This window comes from Primulina eburnea, chromosome 5 (assembly GCF_022965805.1).
Source record: "Primulina eburnea isolate SZY01 chromosome 5, ASM2296580v1, whole genome shotgun sequence".
Taxonomy (NCBI): domain Eukaryota; kingdom Viridiplantae; phylum Streptophyta; class Magnoliopsida; order Lamiales; family Gesneriaceae; genus Primulina; species Primulina eburnea.
Window position 1 is genome coordinate 19,820,422 of NC_133105.1, and position 11,600 is coordinate 19,832,021.

Here is an 11,600-nt window from a genome sequence, read left to right on the forward strand (position 1 = left end):
TTGGGGATAACCCAAGGCCTTCCCCCAGAAGGACCAGCGGAAGAACCGGTCATAGGAGGAGACCGGGCGATCTCCTCGACCTCATCCTCTACTACCACCGGCTCTTGGATGGCCTTCCTCTTTCGATGATTAAGAGGAGTCGGATCCTCTTCGGCAGCAGGGATGGTGGATTCTTCCCGGGGAGGAATGGGTTCCTCCCGAACCATCGTTTCTATTTCGACCCGGCATCCTTCAGTATCCCGGGCTTCAGCCAACGCCCGAGCTTGGCGTTCCTCCTCCTCCTGGTCTTCCAGAGCATTTTTCTCAGCCCGGGCATTCCTCTGCTCAGTTTTCCTCTTGGCCACGGCCTCCTGGAAACTCGCCCTAATCATGTCTTCGGCTACATTACAAAACCAGCATGTCAAATGACCAAGCATGCAAAGGATACGTCCAGGAAAGTAATGGCGAGATAATAATTTACCAGCCTGCGACCCAGGGTGATTGAACTCATCTATTATCTGATCCACGGGGTCTTCAGGCCGGGACCCAATCCCATAATAAATCAAGTTGTCCCCCCCAGGCTTGGACAAAAAGGGGGAGGAATTTGTAGTCCCGGGGAAGCTCGGGTTAGGGAGGGCATAGCAGAAAGGAAGCCTAAGGCACTTGAAGGGGAAGTTGGGAAATGAAGAAAGAAAAATTTTGTCTTCCATCCTTTCAGAGAGGAAGGGATATCAGACAAGAACCGATGATGCATCCGGGTCATGAAAGAAAAGACCCCATCATTAAACCGGCAAGAGTAAAAGTAATGAAAAATGGAAGAATTGATGGGAAGTTGTTTCATACGGAACAACACAAAAGTAGCAGCCATAATGTGAAAAGCATTAGGATGTAGATGGTTGAGGGAAAGGTTGAAAAATCGAACAACTCCTTCAAAGAAGTGATGAACCGGGAAGCGGAGACCACTCTTAAGCTGCTCAAGAAAGAAAGCATGGTACCCGGGGGGAGGGGTATCGGGGTGATCATTCGGTCCGGGAATCCTGATTTCATAAGAGGAGGGAATGGATCCTAGAGATCGGATCTCTCCTAAGCTAATCGGGCAAAGGGTGGAAGTCACAGTGGAAAACCAAAAGGGGCATGCTATTTTCTCCTTTCCCTTGCTCGGGGAACCCAGAGGCCGGGAGGAAGACGCTTTAGCAGCCTTCTTGAGTAGGGGTCGAGAGGAAATAGTAGGGACACCCCTCGGAATTTGGATAGATTGTTCGGAAGGGGTAGGGGAATTGTCCTCCGATCGACCTCTAATATTCTTACCGGAGGTAGAGGAGGTAGAGTTGGACATGATGAAAAAGAAGGGGTAAATAAAATACGAGAAAAGAAAAACTTACTGGAAAGAAGCGAAAGTGGTGGTTGGTAGCCGGAGAGATCGTCGGAGAGATCTACGTAACAGAAAAGCCCGAAAGATGATTTTGGCAGAGCTTCGCCACAAAATGAATTTGCAAGTGATTTTTTGGAAAATCGATGAACTGCTATATATAGGGGAAAAAGGAAATCTATACCGTTGATCCGAAATAGATTGGACGGGCTAGATTAGCTTTGGAAATTGAGCGGCATGATTAGGCGGGAAATTTGAAAAGACAGGTGCTGGAATCGAGGTGCCATGATTATTAACTTTCTTGGAATACATACAGACTCTGACAGTACGTCATCTGGAAGATTTTCATTATGAATACACATGGATAACCCGAGGAACACAAATAAGAAAAGAATTTCAGACCCGGAACACATGAAGACCCGGCATTCTATCCATAAGCCCGGGAGAGATTAAGCCTCCAGCATTTTATTTGATGGCCCGGGAACATGAGGCCCCGGCATCCTATGTTAAGTTTTAAACCAATCTTTTCACTTGTCGATTATTAATTATTATCAGGTCTGCTCGTGTTAATCCGCTTGCAGAAAATCAAAAGAACACAAGAGGCAATAATAAAGAATTTTATTAAGGAAATGGTCGGCGTCGTATTACAGATATTTCAGAGGCCACGCGACCTTTCCATTCATCCATCCAGTTGGTCACTTCCCGGATATGAAGGTTAGTGAAGGACTCGGTGTTCGATATCTTGTTTAAATGATGCCATTCTTTCCATAACATGGCATGCAGTAGATTTTGATCAGTCAACAAATTTGCAATTCGAGCTACGCCTAGCTCTCGTCTGTATTTCCTCATCGCTAACCTTTGAGCACGGGTAAGGACCGCACCGTTTAGGTGTAAGAGGCCGATGAATTGAAGTTTGTGCCAAGTACACATGACTTTGGCCAGGATGTACTCGTCGACAGTCCTCTTGAAATTCTCCACGTAAGGGCGCAACTCGGCCGATATCTGACTCTGTGCACCAATGGAGGAAATGGTACTGCTGCAAGTACTGGAATCGCTTGAGCTCAACATTATTCTGCTAATGCCGATGCATTTCACTCACATGCTTATTTATAGAAGGGGGGAGGGAGGCATTTAATATGAAGAAATTCGAAGGGCCTTGAGCTAATCAAAGCATACTGTCATTTATTTGGAAAAAGGGAGTTCATCGAGAACACTAATGTACATACACGTTGATGATCAGTAAATGCCTCGGAAGTCGCATCAGGCAGGCAAAAGGGCGTATGTGGTTATCGAAGCGCCTCAGAATGTGAGAAGATTTCTGAACCAAGATTTAATGACGATTCATGCATAATTATGACTGCCATGATTTGGGAGATTAAAAGACCCGACGTCTCGTCACCATCTCGGGAAATATATAGACCCGGCATGATGTTCTAAGCCCAGGGTATTAGAACCGGTAATCAATCATTTCGTTATTAATCAGGTATCTTATCCAATTTAATAGTGTGCACCCAATGGTGGAAATTAAATCAAGGCCTCAAAGTTTAAGAACAGAAATGGATAGAAGATGCATTTTATTTACTTAAGTGCGTTTTTGCGGAGTACATTGAAGTATTCTTCCTCTATAAAAAATGACCACATGGTCCTCCACTTTCTTAACTCGCTGGTGGACGTCTTGAGGAAGCTATCAGAGCCCGTGATGTCCGACAGGATTTTACTCTCCTTAAGCAGCATCAGTTGGTATATATAGTCGCCTTCGAAAATGTTCACCTTCTCGGTAACATTCAGGCGTTCTCGGTACTTCTCCATCTTTACCACCAGTCTCGAAGCATTAGCATCCCCGACTTCGTAAAGAAGTTGTAATCTCTGGAGCTTTTCCCAGTAGTGGATAATTTTTTGGAACACTTCATCTTCCATCTCAGCTTTTCTCTTCTCGGATAATTCATGCGAAATTTCCTCCATGTCAAGAGTCTTCGGGTTACTTGAATTCGCCAGTTGATTTTCCAGATAACAAGCTGATTGGTGTAATTTCAGAGAAAGGATGCTGCTATATATAGAAGTGAGGAGTCAGTCACAGCCGTTGATCTCTTGATACACGGACGGTTAAGATAGGCATTGGAAGTTGCACCAGGCAGTTGAAAAGACGTGCACAAATATCAAAATATTACGATAATCCTCCTCGAAAGCATAAAACGCTTTGGATAAGGTTGCAATATAAGACATGTCTCAACAACGTACAAGTATCATTACATTACCGAAAGTGTGTTAAAGTGACTTTCCTAACCGGGCACATGAGACCAATCGTGACAGCGAGTAGACTCTAGCCCGACTATTTAAGAAGGGAGTGATGATGCCCTGATATGTCCCGGGACATTGGTAGGGCCCGGGATCTCTCGGGTCATGGGGCATGCCCATGAACGGTGCCCGGATCAGGGCAGAATATTTCAAGATGAATGTGACAGCAAACGCTCGTGTCCCGGGTTATGGGTCGCCTAGGACGTGACGCCCCGAGTTCTGGCAAGGTTACCTGAGAAGTTTTCTCCTCTGTCACCTCGACGCGGGGGGAGCATTTAATGGCGTTGACTTGATAGAGCACGCATACAGCCGACCTATCCCTGGTTAATATTAATGGTTGACAGGACAGATGAGATATGACTAGCGTACGATTTGACATGTCAGAATAATAGGGTACAATCAGCCACCCTACGATATTTAATGCCCACACACAAAAAACGAGGTCATCATTGCTTCCTCTACTATAAATACCAGGTTTCTTATTCGCATTTATCATCTACTCAGATATTAATTGACATTGAATACTCTCATTTACTACACACCAATCATCACAGCCATCACTTGGCTACATTGGTTTTATTGCTTGAGTACCCTGCTGACTTAAGCATCGGAGTGGTCACGCCGGACACCCTTCCGGCGCCCATTCACGTGGTTACTTTTCTTGCTCGCATGTCCCTTAAAGTATTCGAGAAGTCATAATCCAGATCCAGGGTCTAGCTCATATTTCCTTCAATATTTTTGATAGTTTACCCGGCAGAGTTCCCGACCCGACTCGACCATTTCGCCCGGGTTACATCATTATATTTGGAGATGGTATTTCTGTTGATCCTAGCAAAGTGGAATATGTGATTAATTGGCCTAGACCGACATCAGTGACAGAAATACGTAGTTTTATGGGTTTTGCGGACTATTATCGTCGATTCATCAAAGATTTCTCTAGTATTGCTAAACCGATTACTCAGCTAACCCAGATGAATACTGTGGGGACCCGGACGCTAATCAATACTTAATCGTCATCAGTATCAATTTGCTAATCAAGTAATTAGGGTCATAAAATTTTTTCTTTTTAATTCGGAATGTAGTGAAATCAAACTAATATACAACTCAGTATAAAATAAAGTACAAGTCCTGTACTATCTAAAACTTAGTAAAAACTAAGGTTCAACCTCTAATTACCAAGAGCCAAAACCCTATATACATCAAAGTCCGAAGTCTCCACTCTATCACGATCTCTCTTCATCTCTTGGACCCTGATCCTGTCCCACCTGTTGTCATGTACACATGCAAACAAGACAATAGCCGGATAATACCGGTGAGAATATAATCCCAGTATAAATCAACGAAACATGCAATCATATGATAAACATAAAAGCATAGACAGATAACAACAATATATATCAAAAGCTGAAACCTAATCAATATCAAATTGTCGACAATGCTCGTGACTCCACGACTCAGAATAGACTCAATCCTAGTCTAGGGATCCCGGTTTCCAGATGTGGTATTCCTATATCGACCAACAGTAATAGAAAAGACTCCAGTTCTATCCACGTCGATACAACCAAACATCCAGTTTCCTGACCTAACCGTCATGGAATGTGGTTCTATCACCAATACACTATCTTGTGACATCGTGCAATGTGCCCGTGGCTATCCCGCCACTATCAGGTACTTCTGTCACAAGATTACTCGTCTAATGCATGCTCCTATAACTCCATAGAACAGGCATTTAATCAAATCTATAATCACAATAATAAAACATAATAATAAGTATGTGATTTAGGGAAACTCAAGTACATCCTACTTGAGTCGATGTCCCAATACCACATTGACTTATACCTTTCGTTCGTAGTTTCGGTCTGGAATTCAAACTCTATCAATTCCTCAATCTGGCACTGGCAATATAAATAATATCATATCAATATACTGCCCAAATCGATACCAATCTGATCAATAATTCAAAATTAACAGTATAACCGCACAATCCCGATATCCCGGTCAATATAACATCACCAGATAATAATTCTCTCAAATCATAATCACTACCGATACAATCTGATATCATATCTCAGTCAATTAACTTCAGAAAATCATAACAATTCCCTAATCGATCTGTTTCTAAATCTGACATCAATTCTATGATGTCTAACATGCCAAGAACATCATATATGAATCTCATTCAATTTTGACAATATCATAATTTCAAAACATGTCCAAACGTAATAAAACTTACTTCCAGTTGTAGCCCGCGTCGATAGGAACACAGTACCGAAGTCAGATTTCAGATCGAACGGACGGATTTCTCACAAAAGGCGTAAATATTTTTCTTAAACTTCCCTCGACCCTTTTCTCTCGTTTCTGAAGAATTGCGTTGCTTGTATATATATATATATATATATACATCTCGTGCATGACAAACTACGTGTCTTCTTTTTCCAATTGCACGTCTCGCGCTCGGGCGGACATAAAGTTCCGCCCGGGCGCGGAACTTACGGCCCTCGCATTATATCCCCTCGCGCTCGGGCCGTCAAAAACTTCCGCCCGGGCGCGAGGTGTTCGGGTTTCCTTGTATTTTAACATAGGCGCTCGGGAGATAAAACACTTCCACCCGGGCGCCAAACTCTCGGCCCTTGCATTATTTGTTGAACATGGGCGCTCGGGCGGCCCTTTTCTTCCGCTCGGGCGCCAACAGCACTGTACAAAATTGCATAATTCCTATGCGTTGCCCAATCTGGTATCGGGATGATTTGTTTGTAATCATATCAATTCATAATCAGTAAATCATATCAGATTACAATAATCAAATTCTCGGGCATTACATTTCTCTCCTCCTAAGATCTGATTTCGTCCTCGAAATCACATGCATACAATCATATCAAAAGGAAGGCACATAATAAAAACTGAACAGAATTTTACATCAGTAAAATAACGCTGGGAACTCCTGTCTCATGTCTGATTCAGTCTCCCAGGTGGCTTCTTCAATGCCATGACGAGTCCATTGAACTTTCACCAGAGGAATCATCTTCGTTCTAAGTTGTTTCTCCTTACGATCAGTAATCCGGATCGGCTTTTCAATGTAACTCAGAGATTCATCTAGTTCGGTCTTGTCTGGTTGAATAATATGTGAATCGTCAGGGAGATACTTCCGTAGCATAGATACATGAAAAACATCATGTATCCCAGATAATGAAGGCGGCAATGCAAGTCGATAGGCACGATCTCCTATCTTCTCGAGCATCTCATATGGACCGCCATATCGTGGAGAAAATTTTCCTTTCTTTCCAAATCTGACCACACCTCTGAAAGGAGAAATCTTCAGGAATACTCGGTCTCCTACCTAAAATACCAACGGTCGTCGTCAAAGGTTGGCATATTGGCTTGTCTGTCCTGTGCTGCCTTCAATTTCTTCTGAATCAGTTTCACTTTTCTGTCATATCTCTGATTATATCAGGTCCAGTCTCCGGAATTTTAGAGATATCCTCCCAATAAAGAGGGGATCGACACTTCTTTCCGTACAACGCCTCGAATGGAGCCATCTCAATACTCGTCTGATATCTATTGTTGTACGAAAACTCGCAAAGGGGCAATGCATCTTTCCAATAGTGCTAAAATAAAGCACTACAACTCTCAGCATATCTTCCAATGTCTGAATCGTCCGCTCTGACTGTCCGTCAGACTGTGGATGATATGCATTACTCAGATGTAACTTCGTACCGAGAGCTTGCTGCAGGCTCTGCCAGAAGTGCGAAGTAAACCGAGGATCACGGTCTAAGACAGTTGACTTCGGCACTCCGTGCAGTCTAACCACTTCCTTGACATAGATATCGGCCATCTGATCATATCTGTACGTCATTTTGTATGGAATAAAACATGCGGATTTGGTCAATCGATCAATCACGACCCAAACCGCATCACAACCTCGGGAGGAACGTGGCAACTGTGTCACAAAATCCATGGAAATGTGATCCCATTTCCATTCAGGAGTCGACAAACTCTGTAACAGTCCTCCTGGTTTCTTTCTTTCAGCTTTCACCTGTTGACAGTTCAAACATCTGGAAACAAATTCTGCAATGTCAGTCTTTATTTGTTTCCACCAAAACTGTCCTTACAAATCATTATACATTTTCCTGCCAGCAGGATGAATACTGAAACGACTGTTGTGCGCTTCTGTCAATATTCGCTGTCTTAAATCCGAAACATTCGGCACAACATGACGATTATTCACATACAAAATACCATTTTGAACCTGATATTCCGATCGATGTCCAGCTCTGACCATAGCAATCGACTTCTGTAAATTCTGATCAACTTTCTGAGCTGCTTTAATTCTCAAAATCAGCTCTCGTGCATGACAAACTACGTGTCTTCTTTTTTCAATTGCACGTCTCGCGCCCGGGTGGACATAAAGTTCCGCCCTGGCACGAAACTTACGGCCCTCGCATTATATCCCCTCGCACTCGGGCAGTCAAAAACTTCCGCCCGGGCACGAGGTGTTTGGGTTTCCTTGTATTTTAACATAGGCGCTCGGGCGGTAAAACACTTCCACCCGGGCGCCAAACTCTCGGCCCTTACATTATTTGTTGAACATGGGCGCTCGGGCGGCCCTTTTCTTCCGCTCGGGTGCCAACAACTCTGTACAAAATTTCATAATTCCTATGCGTTGCCCAATCTGGTCTCGGGATGATTTGTCTATAATCATATCAATTCATAATCAGTAAATCATATCAGATTACAATAATCAAATTCTCGGGCATTACAAATACCCCTTTTGTTTGGTCAGAGTCGTGTGAATCTAGTTTTTTAGAATTGAAAAAGTGATTAACTAGTGCTACAGTGTTGACTATTCCATCAGATAATGGTGATTTTGTTATCTATTGTGATGCTTCTCACAGAGGACTAGGTTGTGTTTTGATGCAGCGAGGACATGTTATTGTTTATGCCTCAAGACAATTAAAACCACATGAGACTCACTATCCGATTCATGATTTTGAATTTGCTGCCATTGTATTTGCATTGAAAATCTGGCGAAACTATCTATATGGTGAAAATTTTGAAATTTATTCTGATCATAATAGTTTGAAATATCTATTTTCACAGTCAGAACTAAATATGAGGCAACGTAGATGGCTTGATTTGCTGAAAGATTTTGATTGTGAAATCAAATATTATCCGGGGAAATCTGATGCAGCAGCTGATGCACTGAGTCGAAAGGTATGTTCTTTATCATTATCGATGATTGGTGTCTCGAATTTCATTGAAGATTGTTGTCTTTCTGGATTAGTATTTGAGACAGATTGTAAACCTCTGAGACTGTATACTATTCTAGTTGAACAAGAGCAGATTTTCAGAATTAAAGAAACACATAAAGTCGATCAGAATATTCAAAATTCGATTATGATAGTCAGATCAGGACATCAGTCAGAATATCAGGTTCGTGATAATGTGTTATATGTGAATAATCGTCTTGTTGTGCCAGACGTTTCAGACTTGAGACAACAGATTTTGACAAAGCACACGGTAGTCGCTTTAGTATTCATCCTGGTGGCAGAAAGATGTACAATGATCTGAAGAAATAGTTTTGGTTGAAACAGATGAAATTAGATATCGCAGATTTTGTGTCCAGATGTTTGAATTGCCAACAGGTAAAAGCAGAAAGGAGTAAACCAGGAGGTATACTGCATATCTTAGAGATTCCTGAATGGAAATGAGATCACATTTCCATGGATTATGTTACGAAGCTACCATGATCCTCCCAAGGTTGTGATGCGATTTGGGTCATTATTGACAGATTGACCAAATCAGCGTGTTTTATTCCATACCAAATGACGTATAGACACGACCAGATGCAGATATTTATGTCAGAGAAGTGGTCAGATTGCATGGAGTGCCAAAGTCTATCGTATCATATAGTGATCCTCGATTTACTTCGTACTTTTGGCACAGTTTGCAACAAGCTCTAGGTACGAAGTTACATCTGAGTACAATATATCATCCTCAGACAGATGGACAATTAGAAAGAACTATCCAGACATTGGAGTATATGCTTAGAGCTGTAGTGCTAGATTGCACTAATTGGAAAGATTCTTTACCACTTTGTGAATTCTCATACAACAATAGCTATCAAACGAGTATAGAGATGGCTTCGTTTGAAGCATTGTACGGCAAGAAGTTCATATCTCCTCTTTAATGGGATGATATCTCCGAGAAATCTGAAATTGGGCCTGACGTGATTCGAGATATGATTGAAAAAGTAAAGCTGATTCAGGAGAGAATGAAAACAGCTCAGGATAGAAAAGTCAAATATGCGAATATTCGACGTCGACCGTTAGAATTTGAGGCAGGAGACAGAGTATTTCTGAATATTTCTCCTTTTAGAGATATTGTCAGATTTGGCAGGCGAGGAAAGTTGTCTCCACATTCTATTGGTCCGTATGAGAATCTAGAGAAGATAGGTGATCGTGCCTATCGACTTGCTTTTCCTCCGTCTCTATCTGGAATACATGACGTCTTTCATGTGTCTATGCTATGGAAATATCTTCATGATGCTTCTCATATTCTTCAGCCAGATGAGGCCGAACTTGATGAAACTCTGATTTATTTTGAAAAGCCACTTCAGATTCTCGATCGTAAAGAAAATCAGCTCAGAACAAAGAATATTCCGTTTGTGAAATTTCAATGGAGTCGTCATGGCACTGAAGAAGCTACCTGGGAGACTAAATCAGACATGAGACAGAAATTTCCAGAATTGTTCCAATGATGTGAGTTCTCTATTTAGCTTCTGATATATATTTTTATTTATGTGATTTGATTGCCTGTGATTTCAAGAACAAAATCATGTCTCAGAGGGGGAGAATTGTAAGGCCTGAGAGTTATCATTATAACCTGAGATTAATTAATTGACGAACTGACGTGATTGTGGAAGGAAAAGCCCGAGGAAGACGTGGGAAAAACATATGATTGTGTGGAGGGCAAAACACCTCGCGCATATGCGTGAGCAGCCAATGCCGAGGCAGAAGACCTCGCGCATATGCGCGAGCAGATGAATTATTCTCGCGCATATGAGCCAGTGTTGGACGCGCATATGCGCGAGACTTGCTGAATGAAAAATGAGCCACATGTCTTGCCATGCATGTTAAGATGAAAACAAACCCTTCCCTTCATTCTAATTTAGAATTACAGCAACAAAATCGAGAGAATCCATAGCTAGCATCCTCAAGTTTTCTCTATATGCCAGAATTGTGATTTTGCAAGATCAGACCGTCCGATTTTCAATCCGAGTATAGTTTCTTGCTTCTCTCGTCGAAGGCTTTAAAGGGATGTAAGTACATTTACTTTCCTGTATAGTTAGATAGTTTGATGTTGGAGGAGTTATAATATGATTGAGATTATATGTTCTTGATATTATGGTAAGCATATAATCGAAACCGGATCGAAGAACGAACACCGTATGCAATTGTTATTATTTTCCAACCTATATGAATGTAGTTTGCAGATTTTGAGATGGTGGATTGTAATTGTTATTGATTATAAGTTGTGGTTTGTATCTATTGATGTTGAGTTGCCGGGATCCCGAAATTGTGTCGTTATGCCGTCGAAACGTACTTAGATTGATATTTCTTGCTTCAGTGTAAGTTGATAGTGTCTATCGCAACATGTCATTCCAGATTGGTATTGAAGACTTGAAGTCGAGAATTCAACTTCGAAACCAATAGAAGAACGCGAAAAGCAAGAATGAGATTGGCTACGTCAAACCAAACACCGAGAAAAGAAATGTATAAATCAATGTTAAACCGGGATAGATAACTCGAGTATTATATGACTTGAGTTCCCAAAACCATATACTTAATTGTTATTGTTTTGATATATTCAAACTTCTTGAGATTAATGTGCTTGTTCTATTGAGTTATAAAAAAATATAGAATAAAAGATAGATATTGTGGAAGAGTCTTTGGAAGAA